General features: G+C 41.0%; 1 long non-coding RNA gene across 1 annotated transcript in view; it reads left to right on the top strand.

Moving 5' to 3' along the window:
- Nucleotides 1-24,390, top strand: part of LOC125439473 — a 71,076-nt gene extending 46,686 nt beyond the window's left edge. Inside the window, exons 2-3 of the long non-coding RNA XR_007245535.1 lie at nucleotides 5,486-5,559; nucleotides 24,281-24,390. This is a non-coding gene — a long non-coding RNA (uncharacterized LOC125439473). The remainder of the gene's footprint in view (nucleotides 1-5,485; nucleotides 5,560-24,280) is intronic.
- Nucleotides 24,391-24,597: the final 207 nt, after the last annotated feature.

The raw sequence follows: 24,597 nt of genomic DNA, 5'->3' as shown, positions 1-24,597 counted from the left end.
ATGTAAACCGCACCTTTTAATCATAGTTTCATTGTCCTCACTACGCCATGTTTCAATTGAAGACATCTGGGCCTGCCTCAGATTTCAGCAATGCAACAATCTCCACTGCTGCACGATTGGCTTGCCAGGACTCTCCTGATTGGCTATCGTGCCGTTTTGGGGTGGGAACTTTTAATCACATCATCACATCATAACGTCCTCTCTCATAGACGTTATTTCGGTCAGACGTTAGAAACAAAGAACTAGAGAGTCTTGTTACCGAGTGTTCCGGTTCTCTCATTTCCTCGTCAGAGTGGTTAAGCGTGAGACCAAATCAGAAGAACATAAGAAGCCGAGTGAAACGAAAATGAAAACTGAAAAAAAAACTGTGCATGCATCACACATTGGCCGCCACACTGTGATTGGCTGGAAGCATTTGCGTCACTGTGCATGGCGGGAAATTGAAAAGCAAATCAGACACCCGAACCTCCCCACGAATCTGGATTGGTAACGTGCTCTGTAAAAAAGTTGTACAAGCAACCAGGTTCTGGGGGAACGCAGGATAAGGGGGGAAGAGCGACAGAGCCGGGATTGATCTGTGTTCCAAGGTTTGGCAGTGGGGAGGTCGATATTTCAGGGGACTATCCTGGGATAAATCGCTAGTGAGGAAATCGCCATTGTCACTTTCTGTTCAAGTAGATAAAAACTTGAACAGAAAGTGACAATGGCGATTTCCTCACTGGCGATCAAGTAGATAAAAACTTAATGGAGTGAACAAGTGAAGCGTTCTGGTGCTGATTACTCAGAGTGAGACAAGTTTTCCTCTGGGGAGATTATGGCCTTCTATGTATGCACTACTTACTCCATGGACAGTTCTCTAACTTTGCTTTGCAGTGGTGTTTCCCTGAAGTTTTTTGTTTACACAAGTGACCTTCCCTGTGGCTGGTGCACTTTTCAGGAGGTGCCAAAGGAACATGCATGCATGTTCTTTCTGCTGAATGAAGATGGTACCCCTCACCTGCCCCTACACAGTAGCTTTCTGCTCCTCCAAAAGTTCTCTGCCTCCCCCCCCCAAAAAAATATGTGAAGTCACCCTACTTCACACAGGGTCTTCTTCAGGTGCCTCCACAACGTGTTGCCCCAACTTGCTAGTCTTGCAGACTCCTTTGACACACACCACAAAAGCAATGCCTCACTTCCTGTCACCTCCTCTAGGGGACAGCATCTGATTGATCCCTCGCCCTCCTGCTCAAAAAATGCTATGGGCTGGAAGTTGCCTGGTGCAGTTTATGGAACCTTGGCAGGGAATCAGCTTTTGGAGGATGCACACATGGACTTTTTTCCTTTATTAAATAATTTTTTCATGTACCCCAAATGCTCTGGGGGTATGCATACCCCAGGTAGAGCACTATTGGTCTAGTGAAGTAAGGCTAGTCTTGTCAATTTCATTAGGTTCATCAGTTCATTGATTTTAAGCCCTTCTGACTGTCCTGAAATGGTGGCCTGAAGAATGGGAGGAACTACTGTGATCTGGGTGGAGGAAAAGTAAGAAGGAGTGAGAAAACCAGGGGGAAACTAAATGCATAGTGATCTCCTTTGGTTCCCCTACAAAAGGAGAGAAAAAGTAAAATGTTAAGAGCTTTCAGAAACTGTGGAGATTTCCTGATCTGACAGTGTGCGTAACCCAGGGGTCTGCAACCTGTGGGTCTCCAGGCGTAACCAAAAATCAAAACCTGAAGGGAATGTTCGCTCAAAGCAAAGGAGACCACACATGTGTAAATGGCCTATGACAACAGCAAACTGGAGGTTCAAAGTGATGCTCACCTAATAAGGAAGCTTTCATCCTTGGTCCAAATTTCATTACTACTGACCCATAGTAAGCACTGTGAAATCTCAGCAGAGTTCATGATATCAGTGAGGCCATCCCCTTTCTCCCACCCACACACACAGAGGATCCCCATACACATTGGTGTACACCGAAGAACTCCTTGTTTCCTGGACACCAATTGATAAATGTCCAGTTTAATATAACAGATGGATTCTTGAGAATGGCAAGAACTTTTCAGGGCACTCTCAAACAGCCCATCAGTCTAAATATTCCACAGGCTGCAGGGCAAGGCTGCCTGGTGGAGGGTTCCACAAAGGCTTCTGGGAAAAAGACTTGTGACGAGGCCGGTGTGGCTCAGCCATGGGTTCCTCTCACTCGCTGCCACCTGCCAGTCTCAGGGAGGCGTGCAGTCCTCGTGTGAAAGCCTAGGCTGTTGAACCACTGGGGGGGAGGGGGAAGTACCAAAAAGCAAATAGTTTTAATAACTCTAGCCAGGAATATATTGGATCACATCTTGTTCTGGTACTCATCGTCTTCTGTGACCTCAGTTCTGTTTGGCAGTTTTTGTAATGCACAGTTACTGAGAACTAGAAAGGAAAGTTGCTGATATTACTTTTTCTGTGAAGATATCTTTTAACCATGGCTAGCCAGGATACAGTGGGAAAGGCCAAAAAAGAAAGCCTGCCTCTGTGGTAGAGATCCCCCCCACAAAAAAACAGAAGAGAACGAGTAAAGTAAGAGCAAGAAGACCAGATTTTACTAGTATTCCAAGCAGGCCACAATTTTCTAAACAAGTTTGTTAAGGCAGAATTTTCCATGCCAGAATTTGCAATATTTGTGGGACAGATAACTGTGAAGTGGATAATTTCTTACTGTATGGCTACTTTTTCAAAATATATCCATCCTGTGTAGACTGTAAAGTGGCCACAGATCTGCTAGGATACTCCAGAGGTTATGGTTTTGTCAGGTTTTCTGATGAAGATGGTATGATGAGAGCCTTACAAGACTATCAGAATATACCTGGAGTTAAAGAATAGAATCAGAGGGTTTTTTCTAGAGACAGTTAGTAATGTTGTGCTTGTATTTAAGCCTTGTGGTGGGGAAAATAGCATAAATGCTAAGAATCATTCAAGAATTATTGATTGAATAACCGGTACCTCATTTTTCAATCACAAAGATCCCCAAAGAAGCTCTCAATATTAAAACCAGTTAAAATACAAACATAAAGAATGATAACTAGTTATCCCAATAATTACAAAGCATGAAAGACAGCAAAATGGAAAACAGCAAACCAAGTCCATAAAACCAATTAACAGAACTGCTCAGATCAGCAGATTTGGAAAACTGGAGGACGGATATTATTAGAATAGTCTGAAAGCTCATCTGAACAATCTTAGCCATAACAGAAAATCAATAAAATTATGACTTTCTAACGGATTTTATCACAGTTAGAAAAGGTTTTGATAAAGTCAGGGGTTTAGATATTTCTTTGTCCTGAGTCATAAAGTATCAATATTTTCCTTCCTATGGAAAAAAAGTCCAGGAAGAATTTAAAGAGACAGATGTAAGATTTCACCCTCCTGCAGTTGGATGTAGTTAATTATGGATCAGCCCAGTCCTGTGTGTGAGTGCAATTATAGAAACTTCCCAAGAAATAAAGGAAAAAGGAAAAACTTACATTTATTCAAGTATCTTCAGTTCACAGCTTTGTTTCAGGTAAGAGGTAGATAGAAAGAAACCCTAATCGGAGGAACTACTTTCCCTAGGACAAGTGGGTACCCTAATGCGCCATCATGTGTGTGGAAGTAAGACTTGCTTCTGTTTAAAAGGTCCACAGAGGCAGAGAGCCATTGCCCATGCGCTCAGCACAAAGGACAGGAGAAATGTGACTGCAGCATGGAGAAGAAAGGAAGTTAGTGGTGGTCTCCTGGCCCAGACAAGGAGGGCATGCAAGAGAGGCAACAACATAGTTAGAGTGAGACACACAGCACCCCCAGTGTCCAGGCATGTAGAAGCTGCTCATTCCAACACCTGCCTCATGAGCCTTATTTGTTTACCTATATGCCCAGGTTATAATCGTAAGATTTCCAAGGTGGATTCCGCATGGGCCAAAAACACCGGAGCCCCCAAAGTTGTCTGGGAGTCTCTGGCTTCAAAAGAATGACACCCCACATCGGCACTCTCACAGCCGATGGCGAGGCACCGTCCATAAGCCTGCCTTTCCACTTGGGGAACAGAACCCAAAACTCGTATCCGCCTAGCTGGTTGTTGTCCAAGAGTTTCAAAAGTTGGTTTGGTCAGGCATTGGTGTTGTTGGGGGGATCTCTGCCACTGACCCCCTATGCCCGGGCCCTCCATGACCCTCAGAAGCATCTTTCAACTCCACTCTCGGTTCAGGAAGCTCACAGCATCTGCTGGAACTATGCTTCCCTGAACAAAGTTGAAAGTCAGTCGCCAATGGGCTCAAACACAAAGCAAGTAGGTCCATGCTTCTTCTGAATGGCTCAATTTAGTCCAAATTTCGAATGATATTACAAGAACTAGTAATATTAAAGTTCTAATTGTGCTAATAAATGCTAATAACTCTTCCTAGTAGTAAAAAAATCCCTTCCTAGTAGCTAAATTATACTAAGTTACTGGAGCTCTGAGCAAGTAAACCACTCCGGGCACCATCTTGTGGATTACTCATGATCTATGGAGATGAAACACAGTTTCAATGGCAAAAATCCAGAGGATGAAATTTGGATTACAAAATTTTAAAACCATCTGTGACATCCAGTAGTGTATGTGTAAAGTGCTGTCAAGTTACATCTGACTTACGGTTAACCCCTTATGGGTTTTTCAAGGTAAAAAACTAACACTGGTGGTTTGTCATTGAAATAGCTTTACTTAGATATTGGTAAAGTAACTGAATTTAGAGGATGTATCGTTGTTAAGCGCCAGCACAGATCTTCAATTTTTTCCATTTTTTAACCAATGCTCCTTTAATAGGTTAATAATATTTATGCATTATAAGAATAATATGGATGCATAATAATAAATAACACCTAAATCCAAATAATCTAAATCAAAAATACAAATAGGGTGGAAATACATAGGTAGAATCCCTTTGGCAAGAAAGTGGCTGTAGGATGAATAAAATGAACAAAGCACTATTACTGTTTCTTTGTAACTTTTTCTTTTACATTTTCTGATTCCTTGTCTGCATTTTATTTTCATATATTTATTCTCAGCCATGCCTGCTCAGGTCTGATCCATCATGACATAACAGTTTTACACCATTGAATCTCTATCACAACAAATGCAGCTACTCAGACGGCACAGTGGGGTGTATCAGTACTATATTGGGCCATTAGAGTCCATTTCTTCCCGTCAATTCAGTTTTAGTGTGTTTATTTTTCAGCTGTGGCACATATGCCTCCCTGTTTCTTCACTTTGTACCAATTTCTGTGTCTGTCACTTTCTGTTTTGTCATCTATCACTATTTTCTTATGTTATTTTTTCCCACCCTTCCATTTATTATATGTATTTCTTTCCCTGGGGGCATATTTCCTTCCCTGGGGGTATACAGTGGGGGGCGGGAGGCTGGATTCGCATGGAGGTTTCAGAAGTCATCAGCTTTTGCTTACTTCCTACTGACAGTTTATTCACCTTTCTGTTTATCTTTGTGTTTTCCAGGTGCTTGTTTTCATTACCAGGCAGCTTTGTAAAACACAGCTGCCTTTGCTGTTCAGCAAGCCTTATGCTCCCAGGTAAACTAGTCTCTTCCACAAAGAAATATTGAAATGTTCTGATGTACTCTTATAACAGATTACAACACAAAAAGAAGTTTGAGAACTTCCATAATCAAATTAAATCTTATACATTTATAAAAGTCCCAAGAGTGGCCATATTGAGAGCCTGGTGGATGGTTTGTGCCCCTATTACATTTTGAAGGCTGGCCTCTGTGGGAACAGAACATGGTTTGAAATCAACATAGCTTTCAGTTTATTATACTGTCATTACCCAGACGACTGACCAAACGGATCAAAAAGGCATAACCATCCTTAAGACAACTCCAGAATTCAGTGACTCTCTCCTTATGAGACTTGATTAGAATTGAATCCAGAGCCTAATCCAGAGGCCACCGCAGCCTGGGACAGCTCTGCTGCTGTGTCACCTCCAAGGCTTTTAGGCAAAGCAGGGAGTGCAGCACAAAAGGAAAAAACTCTGGCTGCCTGAAAGCCCTCCGAAAGGTTGGTGTAATTTTCTGGCTCTAAAGCTTGGGCGGAAGCTGACTACAGCACCATGTTTGGGTGTCCCGGAGCACTGCAGCATCTGCCTACCAGCTTTTTTGCCCCTCTGCTGGGGTAACTGCCCCAGAGAGGACAAATCACATCCAGGAATCAATCCCCTCCCCCCTTGATTGGGCTGTTTAGTTCATCCAGAAACCCATTCCAGATGACGGGGCAGCTACCAAAAAAACCCTTAAATGGACAGCAACAGAACCTATCCTTGGGGTCGAGGTCTCAGCAAATGTTAATGTGCTGAGTAAAGTTTCTGCATGGGTTAATACCAAGAGAGGCTGTCCTTCAAATCAGGTGGCTTGAGGCGGTGAATAATTTTAAAAGTAAAGCATCAGCCTTTTGAATTGAACCTAAACTGTTAACAGATTACAAAATCTTAAAATCAGAGTAAGATGCTCTCTTGGTTAGCCCCTTATGATGAAAAGGTTGCTGAATTTTGAAACAACTGCAGTTTCTGAGTTGATTTCAAGAAGCAGCCCTATGCGGACTACATTATAATAATCGATTACTGTAGCATCTACTAGGATGTTTATATCAGAATACCCCCAGCTTTTGGGCTCTATGCACCTGGAAAAATGCATTCTGAATCATCATAGCTATCTGCTTTTTTAATAGCACAACCAGGATGTAACAAGAACTTAACACTATCTGTCAAAAACAGCTGGATCCTACACAGCATAACATTCTCAGGCACAGGTCAACCAGCCTTATTTCCACTTTGTCAGGATTCAGCTTCAGCTATAACTCCCTCAGCCACTTAACCATAGTAGTCATGAACTGGCCCAGGACTGAAACAACAGTATCCATCCACTTATTTAATTAGATGTATAGTGGGACATTAGGAACCAATTCAAAACTATGAATGACCTAATTAAGGGGTTTCACATATATATAAAACCGTGTGGGAGAAAAGCACCAAACTCTGGACGTTTCCACACGGCCACGCTGCGGGGGTGCGTCGGCGTAAACGACGCCGACGCACCCCCCCTGGACTGTTTGCACGGACGGTCCCGGTAGGAGTGAGGAAGACGGCGCAGCCTGCATAGAGGTTCCACCGTCCACCGAACGCCTTACCATCCCTCTGACCTTCCGGCGCGTCGCCCAGGCCAGGGGACACGCCCTCCTGCCCTGCACAACAGCTCTGGAGTCACAGGGCGGGGGGGCGTGTCCCCTAGCCTGGGCGACACACCAGAAGGTCAGAGGGACGGTAAGGCATTCGGGAAAGGGGGGAAATGGCGACTTCCAGCCGCTACCATTCGCACAGCAGTGGTTGGAAGCCGCTGTTTTCGAAAAACCTTGCTCAGGGACCGAGGTTCAGAAACAGCGGCTTCATGCTGCTCGGGGGTTGCGAGGCCACTGATGCAGCGATGACGGCAGCCATACGAACCCCTCCCCAGGGGATGCAGAAACATCCTCTGTTGTATTTCTTATGACAAATCTGGAACTGTAAATATTTTTTTTGTCTTTTACATGCCTGCCTTTTTAACTAGAACTGACATTTCAGTCAAAAATGAGGCACACATGACTTGGGCCCCTTCCGCACATGCAGAATAATGGCCTGGGCGACACACCAGAAGGTCAGAGGGACGGTAAGGCATTCGGGAAAGAGGGGGAAATGGCGCCTTCCAGCCGCTACCATTCGCACGGCAGTGGTTGGAAGCCGCTGTTTTCTAAAAACCTTGCTCAGGGACCGAGGTTCAGAAACAGCGGCTTCACGCCGCTCGGGGGTTGCGAGGCCACTGATGCGGCGATGCGGCGGCGGCCATGCGAACCCCTCCCCAGGGATGCTGTTTTTAGCGTCCCTGGGACGCTGTATTCTGCCCATGCAGAAACATCCTCTGTTGTATTTCTTATGACAAATCTGGAACTGTAAATATATTTTTTTGTCTTTTACATGCCTGCCTTTTTAACTAGAACTGACATTTCAGTCAAAAATGAGGCACACATGACTTGGGTCCCTTCCGCATATGCAGAATAATGCACTTTCAATCTACTTTCACAATTGTTTGTGCAACCTCAGCTTGTGGGTTCTGTGGGGCAGAACTTGGAAGGAGTTTGCAACAACTAAATTTTAAACAAAAAGGTTTACTTTCTTTAACATATGACAATTATCAAACATTAACATTTAACTTAACACTCCAAGGTCCCATTCATGTTTCATTCCAATTCCTTCTAATTACAGTCTGATAATGCCAAGTCCATTCTTCCTGCTGGTGGTTGGCTCATGGAGACTCTTGAGGCTTGGTGAACTGGATTCAAGATGATGAAGGTCCCCAAAAGAACTCTCACCAATTACATATACAAAAACCCTGAAACAATAAATTCTACTATTTACAATATAGCAAAAATAAACAACTCCCTTCCCACTAGTTCCCAACAACATTGCAGTTACCTTAAACAAGGTGTTAAGGACTTATACAAATCAATCAAGGTCCCAGCCTGGTAGGCTTGCTTCCTCCAACCTCATGAGTTCTGCAGCCTTCTGCTTCTTTTCAGACTCCACCCCTTCTGCTTCTTTTCAGACTCTACCCCTTTTCAGACTCCACCCCTATTCTTACATAGGGGTTACATTTGCAAGTGGATTTTGCTATTCCTCACAGTAAAATCCAGCTGCAAAGTGCATTGAAAGTGGTTTGAAAGTGCATTATTCTGCATGTGTGGAAGGGGCCTCAGAAGTGTGTACACAGAATGCATACCTATAGTTTGTCAAGATTATGGGCATAGTTAATTTGTGATCAACCCAACAGGAAGCTACTCATATACATCAAGTTCCATTCTACTTTTAATATTCTTAGTTTTCATAGTTTAAGATTTTGAGATCCAGTAAGTAGCTGTGCTTATTGAAGTGAAAGTTGACCAAGTTAATTGTATATATTGCCTGAGAAGTGGTTAACTCATTAAGATATTTAGACTGCACAAATTGTGTTGTTTCACTTCATGCTGGATGAATAATTCAATATCTGTCTTCACACTCAAGGAATAGTACTTGAGTAATTTCATAATTCATTGTGCTATTGAGCAGCCAAATAATGCCTGCATTGATGTAGATATTTATTTCTTGTCATCAAAAGCTTAAGCTACAATGTTACAGAAAAATCCTGCTTACTAAAATGATATTTTTGTCCTTATCTTACTATCCATAATGTTGGTTCACAAAGCACTGGAAAATATGCAAAGAAGACAAATTGAGGTTGTAGCATTAACAATTTTCTATTATTTTAGACTAATCCTAATAGCATTGTTTTTTCATTAGAACCAATTTAGTTGAGCTATGGCATTTGATTTTCTGAACAATTTTGTGAATGTAAAAATTTCTGTGCAACTTGACAAGATAATTGTAGCATTATGAAAAGCTCAAGTTTCCTTCCAAAGTAAGTAAATGAAGTAGTCATATCACATTCTCTGACTCAGAGAATTCTCTGACTTAGAGAATTATGCATGTTAGAGCTAGCCAGGTGACCTTGGGCCAGTCACAGTTCTATCAGAATCTTTCAGCACGCATGGAAGCAGGTAACTCCAAACCACCCCCAGACTCTCTGGCCATGAAAACCTTATGGGGATGCTATAAGTCAGCTATAGCTTGATGGTATTTCCCACCACCAGACAGATTGCATAGAGATATTTTTCTCCCTCTATCAAAATAATAGAACTTGAGGGTGTTCACTGAAATTGATGAACAAAAACACATACTTCTTTAAACAATGGTTGATTGAAGTGTGGAATTCGTGTCTGAGGATGTAGTGACAGCCACAGGCATAGATAGCTTTAAATGGAGATTAGACAGATCTGTGGAGGCTAGATCTATCTGTGGGTACAAGTCATTGTCACTAAAGAGAACCTCCACATTCAGAGGTGGTAAATCACAGTGCCAAGAGGCAACATCTGGGGAAAGTCTCAGCCTCTATTCCCTGTTGTTGTCCCTCCAGAGTAACTGGTTGACCACTGTGTGAGACAGGGTGCTGGACTGGATAGACCACTGATCTGATCCAGCAGGTTTTTTCATATTTCCTTATGTTTTTAGAGTCACTGCAGCTCTCCATAATCTTTCCCATTCAGCCACATATTATTTATCAATTCAACACAATATTTAAGTTTAAGTTAAACCTAAAAACATGTGGAACCTGTTCATTTTTTAGCTATACCAGCGGCCAACTTCCCAGCAGACAACTTCCCCAAAAGAATGTCTCTCTCAGTGGAAGGAGTCAAGCTGCAGCAATTCCCACCTATAGATTTTAATTTTATGAACTTTCCAATATAAGAACAAGTTCAAAACAACAACATAAAGAATATAATAATAAAAAACAATAAAAAAACCTGAAAATGCATATATACAAAAATAACAGCAAATTATGGGAATATACATAAATAAGATGAGTCTTTGCTTTCATCCAAGTTGTTTGAGAGGGCCTTTGGCTGTTTTCACCCTATACACCTAAAATGTTCTTAAAACATTTTAGATCCCCCAAATAACACAATTTTTGTTCACACTCACCCCCTTGAAATGTTTTCTGGACATTTGTGATTTTCTGTTTTCTTCTCCCTGTGCTTGTACAAATTAGTGCTATTATACTTCTCAGAGTCGTGCTGCAATTCCCTGAGTTCTGTAGTCAATGCTTTGAAGATTAAGCACCTCAAAATCTCTGAAACGTTCTGAAATGCTCCAAAGGCAGAACAGTGATGCTGATGAGTCAGTGAAGGAAAGGCAGAGAGGTTAGGAAATGTCTTAAAGGGACAACACAGGCAAATGAAGCCTTTTAAAAACATTTCAATCAAAAGAATCGTTAGAAAAGAGAATGCATTTAAATTGTTTTGAGGCTGCAAATAAAACATTTTGGAGGGAAAACAGTGCAGAATTCCTTGGAGGAAACATTTTATCTCCTGCCCCAAAATGTTTGAAAGTGTCTGTGTAGAAAGCAGCTTTCTCCTATTTGCTTTGCCAAGTTTTTACTATAATTTCTAACATTTAATCTGAAAATTCTAGTTTACAATATGAAATACTTAATACTATCAATTACTTGATCTAGCATATATATATATATATATATATATATATATATATATATATATATATATATATATATATATATATATATATATATATATATATATATATATATATATATATATATAGCATATCTTTATATAACTTTCTATTAAATAAATATATTCCAATCATCAATTCAATCCATTACAATGCATACATAATCATAAAGTAAACCCATTAACAGTTCTTGCTGCTGGATTGTTTAATTATTTTACCATTTCATCTATAATTCTATACTTATTTAAACATTATACTATAAGTTTTAATGTATAGTTTCTATACGTTTATCAGCATTTATAAAATTGCTTTGTATAAAATAGAGCTTTGTAACTCTTACAACTCTTGCAATACTATTTTCAGTCTGTCTAAAATTGTAGTAAGCTACTTATAATCATTATTCAGTAATGATAATTTCTTGTCATTTTTTTCATTATATGATTCTCCCATCTGAGACAAGTTTGTTTCAGTTTGTGGAAAAACTTTGCAGGCTCTCAGGGGGTTGATTTTTAAGGGAGGGACACCAAAATTTGCAGTATATCTGCTGGTGACTCTCCTTACAAGAACCCTCAGATTTGGTAAACATTGGGTTGAGGGGGGTTTCCAATTTTATTGGCCCCATTCATTCTTCCATTCTTGGTGCCAATAAAATTGACCCCTTCAACCAATGTTTACCAAGATCAGGCATTCGTAGGAGTATTACCAACAGCTATGCTGTAAATTTGGGTTTTTTTACCTTTAAAAAACAGTCACCCCAGAGCCTCACATATATTCTCCATAGGTTTCAATACATTTTGCCTCTACTGAAACCTATGAAAAAGCCTAAGAAAGTAACTTCAGATTTTTGACAACTTAGTTATTGGCATATAGACAAGTATATAGACCTGCAAGAAACTCGCTTCCTCCTCTCACTCCTTTTGCACTTTCTCATTTGCCTTCCACCAAAAGCATAGCAACTTTTCCTCCCTTCCTCCCCTTGCCATTACCTGTCAATTGGAAACCAGTTTGGTTGAACTGAAGAGTGAGTAGCACTTTGTAATACCAGGTTCCATTTCACTCAAAATAAATTGTGCCAACCAACTTCCATGGTTCAGTTTTCCTTTCTTTTTTATCTTAAGCATGTTTCATTTCATTTTATTTATAAAGCATGCCTGCTGAAATTCTGTTTAGATTCTATGAACTGCCTGCACAGTTTTAATATGGTTTTTCCATTGATCTAGGACAAAGCATGAAATTTAATATTTTCACCATGACAAACCCATGAAATTTATCAGCCTAGCCTGAGCTCAGTAAGGAAAATAATTTATAATCTACTGCTGTTTAGAGTAAAGGAAGCTTAAGTAAATGAATAAACATGCAGAATATTCTTCCCCATGGTCATATTATTAATTAGTTTTGTAGGATATAAAGTTTACATTGTGCTCAAAGCCATCACAAGCTATAAAACTGTCTTTGTTATATTGATTTATGAAATTAAAATTCAACAGGATAGCAACTGAGCAACGAAATCTAGATAGATGCAGGATTTAGCATAGGAAAAAGATGTCTTTGACAATTTTAAATCACCTGCTGATAATGCAAATTACTTTTATCACCACCCACAATGCTATACAACAGGTTACGTTAACTTTAGCTCATAATATTTCCAAATTTGAAAAGGCCTACCTTAGTGAAGGGCAAAACCACGACAGACTCTGAGGTCCTGGGTCCTCTGACCCAGATGAGCTGTCATGAGGTTAGCTGTAATTATTAGACCAGAAGCCCAGGAGGGTCAGGAGCAGGAGCCAGCACCAGAATCTGGAATTGCAGAGGGATTCATAACATGGAAGTAGCCTGTTGCCTGGGTCCCGTGACCAACCCAGGACCCCCAAAACAGAGAAGATGGAAAGCCTGGACACATGCACAATTCAGATGGCAGAGTGTACAACTGCCTGCCTGAGGCATTTCTGTTGAATGTGAGGCATCTTGAGACCTAAATCCACCATAAGATTTTACAGGATGTTGGATAAGATCCAGGTGTGATCACCTGCAGACACTGCTACAGCTCAGTCATATAAACAGCCTCAGCTCAACTTTGTCTGATCAATAGCTGTGACTGTGCTTGCTGTCCCTGCCTCACCTTGCCTCAGGCCCCTGGATGCAAACAGAGAAATACTGATTCAAATCATAAATGTCCCAAAATTTTATGCAGTTTCTAAAAGCAATTTTCGTACAACATAACTCCTTTTTAGGCAGGGCTGCTAATAGGAGATGGGGATGCTTGAACACCTGTCAGTTTGACATACTTCCTACCCACCAGCAGCCAATTAATTGAAGTACTGTTCACAAACTGTATATTGGAAGAACCAGGGCACTTGTAACCATCAGAAGTCAACTTCCAGCTGAAGATGGATAAACTAGGAGTCAGCTTATGATCTGCTGATGAAGTTTAGCTCTTTAAAGGGCAGGGGAAATCAGAAGCTGACTCTAGCTGAACAGATGTAAGGTGGGCTTTTCTAATTACCCATCATGCAAGCTTTTCTGCTTCCCAGACTTGCTGAAATGCAGCAAGTTTAGGAGGAAGGCTGATCTAGTGCAGCCTCCATGTAGTGCCTGAAGATCTGCCAGAATTATGTTTGATCTTTAGACAGTGGTGTACCACTGATGGGGACATGTGATATCCCATGAGTCCAGGTGCATGCCATTTTGTTACATGGGGGCACAAGGTGCCCTCCCCCATGACAAAACAGTATGCGCCCGAGCCGCCTGCCACCGAGCCCCGCCCCCTCTCAACCTTCCTGCAGGCCAGTGTTGTCCTCAGGCCTTCCTGCTGACTCCTGTAACTGAAGCATGGGGAGTTGGGATGGGGGAGGGGGCGTGGGTAGGCTGTCATGCTTCCAGATGCCATTTAAGCCCAGTATGCCACAGACATCAGCCCAGTATACTACAGACATCAGTTCTCCAGATGGCCCAAGGGTGTGAGGCACAAAAACTACCAGACCACTGTCAGACAACCAAGAAAACTCACAACAATCAACTGATTCCAGTTGTGAAAGCTTTTCACAATATATTGTCACAACTTTCTTTTCTTGATGATCCCATAAAAATGCAGAGCTGCTAGTCAGGGTTGCAGCACATGTCCTTCAAAGTGTTTTGCATGACTCCAAGAGGTGATGTACTTCTGTTTGCCTGCTCCATTACACCCATGATATTTTTTTTAAGAAAAAGAGGCTGTAATCTGAGATATCATTGTTCTTGGTAACTCTTGCTTGATCTTAGTCTAATTACTTTAACGCCAGTTCATTCCTCATACGCAAGCTCTCTCACTCCACTTCTTTGCTCTGAATATTATCTTCATTAAATGTAGCATTCTCTATTCCTCCCTGCATTACCTTTCTAAAAGAATACTATTATCCTTAGGCTCATCAGCTTTGGCAAATGATCACATCTCAACAAACGTCTCATTACTCTTTCTCTAAAATATTTCTCTGGCACATTTAATCATGGCTAATCTGCACAACCCAGTAATGTCCCCCCATGGAGTATTGAATGCACATTGCAGATAAGTTGTTGTCATCCAGTTTTACCTGCCAATGCTGATCTTTTCTCATCTGTTATTTTAACAAGCTCCTTTCTTGATAATTGACATTTGCGCAGCTTCTGCTGTCAGAGGACTTCGTGGCTTCCATGACCATGAAGCTATTTTAAATGAGGCATTGTACCAGAGGCTGCTGGATGCCTCACTCCTGCTGTTATAGTTACAACTGGGTGCAAAACTCACCTCAATGTTCAGATTTCTTTGATACTCTAATTATAGCACTGGGATGTTCTATGGGAGGTATAAAGAGACAGATTTTCTCTTGACTTGCTGTTGCTTTATGAATTGACTTTAGACAGGATGTATTGGCCTCCTATAATGTCAGAGGAATTTAGTCATGTTATAAATCTTATCTTTTCCTCTAAGGCAGTATTCTATTATAGTGTATGTAAGGTTGTTGTTGTTTTTGATGGTGCACAATAGTGGGTTTTAATGCTATTTTAATGTTTTCATGTACTGTTTTATGGAATGTAAGCCATCCAGACCAGGGATGGGCAGGGTATACTTATGATAAAATAAGATAAATCCCTATTGTAAGGTAAGTTTTATATTTCTTTCAGATCACTGAGAGTCATGAGGCAGACTTTTAAAAAAGAATAGCAATAGTGTTTTGTAATTCTTTTCATAATGGTTCAAATGGCTGTTGTTGGTTTTCTGGCCTGTGTGGCTGTGTTCTGGTTATTTTCGCTCCTAACATTTTGCCTCCAGGTGACATGTTAGGAGCCAAAGCTACTAGAACATGGCCACAAAGCCCAGCAAACCTACAAAAGCCAGTTGATTCCGGCCATGAAAGCCTTCAGCAATGCATGTTCAAATGCAGAAGTAGTCACAGGGCAGAGCAAACAGGTTACAAAACAGAGTAGCATTGCAGCAGGCACTGAAGTAAATATTTTCTTCCTCACAAATTACAGTCTGAAAAAAAACGTTTATGCCATTAAACTCAGTATTTTACAGAAACATCAAGTGATATTTCACTTCACAGTGACAATTTTCAGTGAGGACTCATTTAGGGACCTCTCCTTGAGAAAATTAATTTATCTCAGGGCGTTTCCCCACTCACCCTGATCCCCCCTATGCCGCGTGCTGCTCTCAGTGAGGCCATCAAAAGGCGCCGTTTTATCCAGCGCCAGGGATGCCGCTCGCTGAGGGGGCGCGACAGCGGCAGCTTTGGGGTGGCTGCACCGTCACCGCCCCTGTCGTGGAGAGTTCCCCGGGACCCCGCACTACATGAGGAGAGTAGCGCGGGGCTTACGGTAAGTGGGGAAAGACCCTCAGACTTCCACAGCCTTTGACAAACAGTTTGCAGTCATTTTCCCTCATTGTGAAGGAATGACTTGGACCAGATGAGACCCACTTGCATGCACAGGTTCTAATATATCCAGATTGTTCCACACCAGTCAGATTCTCCTTTTAATATGCCTTCTCCCTCCAAAAATTCAGACCACCATCTACCCCTCCCAGAGGCAGACCTTAACTTAATGTTCTACAGATTATATATTTCACCCAAAAATATATTAAAAACAAATAGCAACTGCAGCAATAATTGCTAGAAATGCCAAAACATGGATGCATCCAGTGGTGGGATTCAGCAGGTTCGCACCACTTCGGCAGAACTGGTTGTTAAAATGGTGCTTGTAAACAACCAGTTGTTAAATTACTTGAATCCCAGCACTGCATGCATCCTTTTATCATATGTGGTGGTCATGTAAGAAAGCAAGAAAATATTGAATACAGATCCATGATGACATGCAAAAGATTTTAAAAATTAAGTTTATGATGGACCTAGAAGTATGTTATTAAATATACTACCAAGTCATATACCAAAAATATATAATGAACTATTCAAATATATGATGATAGATGAAAGAATATTTGCAGCAAAATTGAAAGCAGATAAATGCCCATATCTAAAAGAATGGAAAAACAAATTAACTGAATATGCTGTCATGGCATAAGAACATAAGAACATAAGAACAAGCCAGCTGGATCAGACCAGAGTCCATCTAGTCCAGCTCTCTACTACTTGCAGTGGCCCACCAGGTGCCTTTGGGAGCTCACATGCAGGATGTGAAAGCAACGGCCTTCTGCGCCTTCTGCGGCTGAGGCAAATCTAACGTTTTATATACATAACAGATCAAGTTTGGAATTTCAGGAATAATAGAATGTTTTATGCTAGAAGCTTAAATGAGAATTAAAACAAAAAGGGAAAACTTAAGAGAAACTTCTGATAAAAAATGTAGAGGAAAACAAGACTAAGATATATCGTAAAATCACTGTAATATAAACTTAACACAGAAATTATTAGAATTGTAAGTAATAAATTCTATATAAAGATGTCAAATGTACTGTTATCTGTATGTTGCAATATTAATCAAGTTCTTTTATGGAAAAAAATTAAAGGGGGGTCTGCAGTGGGAAGGAAAATGGGTGGAAATTGCAATTTAGTCTATATCCAACCCACAGTGAAGCAGCTAAGATACTACATCCCCCTTTGGCCCCATCCAAAGGGGGATGAATCTGTTGTTGGGGGCAGCACAGGGTTGTGCCAGCAGATTTGCCCTCCCTGGGGCATGTTCCCCAGTGGAGGGGCAGATCCGACTGCATGCAGGTGCAGAAGCCTTCTCTGGCAGAGGAATGTGGCACTGAGCTCTATGCCAGCATCCCTGAGTCCTCTGCTGCCGCCACAGGCATAGTGGGAGCAGCCCATGGGTAAGGGTAGGGAAGCAACAGACTGTAGTCAGCTTCCTCCTGGCATTGACCCCGTTGTGACTACAGCTGGGGCTGCCAACTTATGCCACATTTTTGGTGGTGTAAATCTATTAAACTCTATGTGGGCTTTCTGGCAAAGGGAGTGTTCTGCCCCCCCCCCCCCCCCGTGACTCTGTTGGAGGTGCCCTGTTCTCGGCTGAGACAGAAAGGTCGAGACACAAGCCAGTCTTAACAGTTCTAATAATAGCTTTATTAACAGAGAGAGAGAAGATTCTAACTCCTCCCTGGCTCTAACTAACGGGGTTACTTGCTTGTCTTCATGATGATGGGAGCTTCAGACTGTGTTCTTTTCTGGCTGCTTTCAGATGAATCACTGTCTCTTGCTTCCTCATTACTCTGTTGATGTTGGTCTTTGCTCTGGGTGCTGATTAACTTGGCTTGCTCTCTTTAGACCACCATATGAACATATGGACTCCTCTTTGGACCACAATATGGACACATGAACATCACGAATATTAAGGGACCCCAGCTTCCCTTTGCACCTCAGTGAGACTGACTGACTAACTAAAAACAGGGGATGCTGGGTAAGGAGAGGAAATTGCCTACTGGGAAAAGTCTTAAAGGGGCAGGGACTAATTAAAATACCCTCCCAAGGAAGACTTAACAATAAGGCAAAACCATAATGACTATGGGGGAATAGTCTTAAAGGGGAAATAACCAAAGGCTCTGTGGGGGCATGACAGGGAGGCTTATTTGCATTTTTAGCCTCTGCACACTGCCAGAAAGTCCCCTCGGGAGTCGTGGGCTGGCATAGGCATAATGCTCAATCTGGGCACCTTGCTGTTTGAATGGGGCTGTTAGTCTTATGTTCATGTTATTTACAGCGTTATCCCATCTTTGCTCTATAAAGCCCAAGACAGCATACATGGGTCTACACAGTTGTTTCCTGTCCAGACACAGGCCAGATTCAGGACAGCTTCAAGAAGACCTGACACATTTTGAAGATATTTCAGTCAATAATAAGTTGTATTACAAAACTGGATAGGCTGCAGCTATTGGAACACTGACAAGAGATCTTATGTAGGGGGATGCAAATTATTTTTTATGAAAGTTTGAAAGTGAGATTATTCAAGTTTTACTGTTAATCATATCTGCCCATTTGTTTCACCAAATGATGACCTCTGATTCTGATGTTTCTAATACAGTATCTGTCATCATGCCCCACCCTGCTGCTGTAGCTGAGAGTTCATCAGATGAAGACTTAGTTGAATCTCACAGAGGCAAATCTGTTAGATAATTTGATTGTTTGATTGTTAGCAGAGAAAAATGATCGACCCAGAGACAATTGCTGTGGTTATATAAAAACAGTTTACTTACTAATAAGGGTAAAAAAGGGTTACATGGAATAAAACAAAGAACAGTTTTCTCTCCTAGCACTAACAGGATTACTTTACTCATGGTGCCTATGAGCAAGGCCGGAATACACCTTGCGTGAATCCCAACAAAGAACTTCTGAGCACGTGTGTGAGACAAAGGAACACAGATAACTTTATCACCTCTGACCTACGTGCCAAGTCTCACCTATGCAAGGGTTAACTAGCCAATGACTTAATCAATGAACTGTGACCTCAGTACCTAATTAACATGCACATAGTTAAACCCTTCTAGTCAGGATTGTGACAGACACTTGCAAATCCTAACAAAATCTGCTGTAGGGAGATTTACAGGCTCCTGGCTCGGAGCTTATCAAGAGTACTGGGCAAGATGCCAGCAATTCTGATTCTCCATACGTGATGCAGGTAGAAACTGAGACTGGCTTTGAAGGAGAGAAGACACTCAGCGTGGTTGCAGGTCCTGAGTCTTTATGGCAGCCTTCCAAAGCAAGCAGCCCAGATGAATATAATGAGTTGCAGTAAAAGCTGAAGCCACGGATGCAACGTGCTGTTTCCCTGACACTCCTTCCATTTCTCTGCTTTGACTTTGGACTGGCTTGTAATGACCTCAGATTTTGCCTACTCTCTTCTGGTGTGTATGTTTCTTGGAGCATGACTATCTGGCTTGCTTGACCCTGCTTTCTAGACTCTCCCACTTGTCTGTCCCATCTGTGTTTGGACTTTGCTGACTGTTTAGCAGCTTGACTCCCAGCCTTTGAACCTTTTTAGTGCTGGTGTTGCCATGGAAACAAACTGGCCCCACCCAGCCTGCACAGTATCAGTGTCTGTTGATCTATGGGAGACCTTCAAATAGCTCTTTCAGGTGTCCCTTGACATATCTAGTTCCAGAATCTTTGATGACATCATACACTGACATCCTTGCAGCTTTTCCAAATGAATGAAACATGCATAACGCTGGCTTTCCTCTTTTTAAGCTTTCATTTTTTAAAAAGCCAGTTTTATATATTATCTGCTTTCTATTAAGAGGGCAAAGTGCAAGAACATAAGGGAGAAGTGCCAGCAGAACACCTCAGAAGATACTACAGTCAAATCTTTACTATATTTGACCTTATTTCAAGGTCACTGTCTCAATCACCACTTGGTTGTGGTAGTGAACTTGCAGTTCTTTCTGAGAAACTATCTGCAACAGACAGTTTTCCATAGCGGGACTTCAAGCTTGTTTGCACAACTAAACAGTAGTTACACTTGTAAAGAGGTACAGGTAGTTGCAGAGATTGTACACATTTTTCTTTAGCCATAGAAACTCAGTTTCTCATTTTTTCCATTGTGTCCTTTTTTTGTCCTCTTTTAAAAATACTCAAAAAAATTCAAATACCCACTGCCACAATCCACCCACTATCTGGATATGTCATGACCCACCACCTGTACTGTCATTCTAGTTGCTATCACCACTACTTGACATTTGGAAAAAATCTATTTGTGCTGTCAGAATACTGACCACAGGAGCAGAGGTGTAGCAAGGGGGGAAAGGGCCCGGTGAACTGGTGCATCCTCCGCCCCCATCCCGACCCGGAACGCCCCCGGACGCCCTTGCCACACCCCCACAGGGATGGACGCCCGGTGCATCACACACCCCTCCGTCCCCTTGAAGCTACGCCTCTGCACAGGTGTACAAAGAGTAAGAGAGTTAAAATTATTCTCCTCTTCTGTGATCATGATTCCTGAAGTTGTCAAATAATTCTGAATTGGTTGCGAAGTTACAGCATCCTATAACAATGTTCCCTCTTCCATAATCTTTTCTAAGCATCTACCTTATCTAAATCAGAAGAGTATGCTACATTTAGAAATTGCTCTAAGTTTTAATCATACTTGTTCTCAGCTCAGTTGAGTAAACGGCTGCTGTATTTACACAAGGTAGCAGAGCCTGAAACTGAAAAACAATATCCAATTAACAAAGATAACTGCACTGTAAAATAGAAACACACAAGGTACAAATAAAGGAAAATGAAACTGCAGGGGTGGATGGAGGTTTATGAAAGTCAAATGAGGGGGGTGAAATCCACATCAAACCAATATTTGTAAGAAAACTAATGAAAAAAATCTGCTTACCTCTAGAGAAAAAAAGTGAAGGGGAAACAAAAATCATCTGGCATCCAGCAGTGCCAGGCAGTTCTGATGTGTTTGCATCAAGTAAATATTGGAAAAGCATAATTAAATCAACCACCTATGGAAGTGAATAGGAAAACACCTCTATTTTTGATAGAAAACTAAATTAGGAAAACAATGAACCTTAACGCTAAAATAAGCAAGTTTGAAAAAATCGATAATAGGGATTTTACATATTAAAGGATACTTATTTTCTTCATTTGAGAACATGTAAAAAGAAATACTGATTGAAAAGGAACATATGATAAATTTTAGCGTAATACATGGGACAGAATCAGATTTTTTTTAAAAAAGAATATATTTTCCATTATAGCTTTGTTGTCTGTTTTCCACCCTGACTTTTTCAAACCCAAGCAAATTTCTTCACATTTCACAGTGATGTTTTGCTGAAAATGAAACATACATACATACATACATACATACATACATACATACATACATACATACATACATACATACATACATACATACATACATACATAAGCCTTTATTGGCATTTAGCCTAAAGTAAAATGATGATGGAATCAGGGAGCTAAAATACATGAATACATGATAGATAAAAAGGCCCCACGGGGAGCACAACAAGTACATTCTACTGAGAACTCTCAACTATCTCCACAGTGAAGTTGGCGACCTCTTCACAAAGACCAGGGTCCGAGTTTTTTAACAATAGAGATAACCTAGTCAGCTCAGACAGCCCAGATTGGAAGAAAAAATGTCAGTTAGTATATTTAGATCTGATGTTATCAAATCTGGTGCAGTGCAAGAGTTGGTGAGTCAGGGTTTCAACCACATTACGTTTGCAACTGCATAGCCTTGCAGATTTTTCTAAATTACAGAACCTACCGTTTAATAGGGCAGAGGGCATAACGTTAAATCACGCAATGGTAAGGGCTCTCCTTGTGTGTGGGTTCATTAAAGTATGGAGGTAGTAGGCCATACTGCTCAAATGGAATTAAGAGTTTTGTTGGAGAGCAGGTTCGTTTGGCTGCTAGATGTAAATTTGCAAATTCTAGATCTAAAAGCCGATCTCTGAGCCTATTGTATACTTCTGAACAGGACATTAGATAGAGTGATTCAATAGGCAGGCTGATGGAAATAATCTTTCTCTCGATTAGAGAGAACCAGGGTTTAGCCTGTGTGTCCTGTAGTGTCAATGAGATAAGGGAGCGTTCGGATGGCAGGTAGTGAAGGCGGAGCCAAAATCTGAAGGCTGAAAATGATGCATGGATTCTTCTTCATTATTATTAAAACTGAGACCTTAAATTACTATTTTAAGATGAGTGCTTCAGATATGGCTATGTTCCATTTTGTGGCCAATAACTGATGATGAGCCACAGGCGGTAAATGAAGAATATATACTATCAGAAGTTTACAATTACTTTGGCGGTGCTGAAGATTTAGAAATCACTCCTTTTAGCAAATCATGCTTATCGATGGACCAAAACATGGAATCATTCACAGGCCAGACAGGTAGGCAGAAAAAGATAAGGGATGGCGCCTTCCACCCGCTGCTGTTCACACAGCAGCAGGTGGAAGACGGCACTGTTGAAAAACCTCGCTCTTGGAGTGAGGTTCAACAGTGGCGTCTTTGCGCCGCTTGGGTGTTGCGAGGACAGTGCTGTTGCATTGCAGCAGTGCCTGCTGTGTGAATGCCACCCCAGGGACAGCGTTTTTCACGTCCCTGGGGTTCTGTTATTCGCCCATGTGGAAACAGCCTATGATATCAGGCACAGACTTTGCTGTTCAGATGTCAAAATGAAACACTGCCACTATCTTTTTAATTGTTTACATCGTATGTCATTTAACATCCATCAAACACTGATACACAAGAATTGAGAAACCAAAGTGAATGAGTGAGTGAGTCAATGAATGAAGGAATGAGTGAAAATTTAATTTATATCTCACTTTCCCACAGTGAACCAGCCTCAGTGAGACTTGTAGCAAAATAATAATACAACGATATATAACTTATACATAAATATAAATTTAAAACCATAAATTTCATTAAAATCTTACTAAAATATTACCGTTCCTATACAATTTATAATATTTCCACAGTTGGCTCATAATTCCAATATCCTATCTAGAGGACGGCTCCAGGCAATAGTGATGGAGTAATTCCTTAGAGAGAATATAGCAGATGCAACATGATGCAAATATCGGCATCAAACTTTGAGTGAAAATCAAATCAACTAAAATATAAATAAGATCAGAATCTTTAAATAAAAAGCTCCACAAACAACCAAAGCTCTTAGATGTGCTTATGACTATAATGCCATGTGACTATAATTCCATCAAGGCATTTCACACATATTTTTTTTCACATGGAGCTAATCCCTGTGTAGAAGAATATCCCATGTGATGTAACCCTCAGATCTAATGTAGCATGACAGATTTACTTTTCAGTACTGTATGTTTGTTTATAACATTTGCATATAAAATATGCTCCTCTCAGAAGTGTTCCATGATCCTACATGAATTCCCACTTCCACTTTTTTAAATAAGTCTTTAGCCTGTTTATCATGGAGATAGAAAGGGAGGAGATGTGCAAGAAAGTTTTGCCCTGATGGCCTAGTGTCCTGAGTTAGCCTCCTGAGACCTCCTCAGACAAGGAAATAAAGGCAGAAGTCAGTGTGAGAAGAGAGAAGGCAGGCAGAAGAGGTCTCACTGGGTCTGCATCCTTCCAGCATAGTAAGGAGAATATTAGGCAGAAAACTAGAGTTAGATCTCTATTATTTCTGTTTCCAGTAAGAAAACTGTGTCAAGATTTGGTGGGGTATTAGGAGGGGGGCAGAAGCAGAAAAATGAGTGTCCAGTTTCATTTGGCCTGGTATCTATTTTTAATCATTCAACGCAAGATACATTGCTGTAATTTTCCTGTGTGAAAGAATTAAGCTTCTGAACCAGTGTCAAATGCTTTTTACTCACCAATGAATAGCCACAGTCAAGCTACTGTTTCATCACTCCCAAAATTTGGGATTAGGGCTAAAGGACCAAATCAGGTTTAAACTCAAGAGCTCTTCACAAATGTAAAAGATGTATTTAATTACAAAAGGTTAAATAATAAGATGATATAATATCCAAGCAGCCTTCAGTGCCATCACTTCTTCTCAGTGCAGAAAAATAAGATCTTAGGAAGGATCTAAATAAATCTGGACGAGAATACCCACTCTTTCGGTTTGACAAGATCAGCAACACTTTTGGGTTGGTGACAAACCGTCAGGGCCTCAGGTCACAAAGCGGTTTGAGGATGAAATTGAACAACCATTACAAAATACAATGAATTCTATTTTACAGGAAGGTAGTTTGCTAAGAGTAACCCCTATGCTACGTTAAGAATGGGATGACCCAGAAAGGGGTGGAGTCTGAAAAGAAGCAGAATCTGCAGCAACCCATGAGCTTGGAGGTGCTTATAAAATGAGGGTACCAGGCTGGGACCTTGATTGATTTGTATAAGCCCTTAACACCTTGTTTAAGGTAACTGCAATGTTGTTGGGAATAAGTGGGAAGGGAGGGGTTTTTTTCTTTCTATATTGTAAATGTTAAAATTTATTATTTCTTGGCTTTTATGAAGGTAAACAATGAGAGTTTTTCTCAGGAATCTTCTAACATCT

The sequence above is a fragment of the Sphaerodactylus townsendi genome, linkage group LG01 (genome assembly GCF_021028975.2).
Source record: "Sphaerodactylus townsendi isolate TG3544 linkage group LG01, MPM_Stown_v2.3, whole genome shotgun sequence".
Taxonomy (NCBI): domain Eukaryota; kingdom Metazoa; phylum Chordata; class Lepidosauria; order Squamata; family Sphaerodactylidae; genus Sphaerodactylus; species Sphaerodactylus townsendi.
This window is presented reverse-complemented; position numbering and strand designations above follow the sequence as displayed.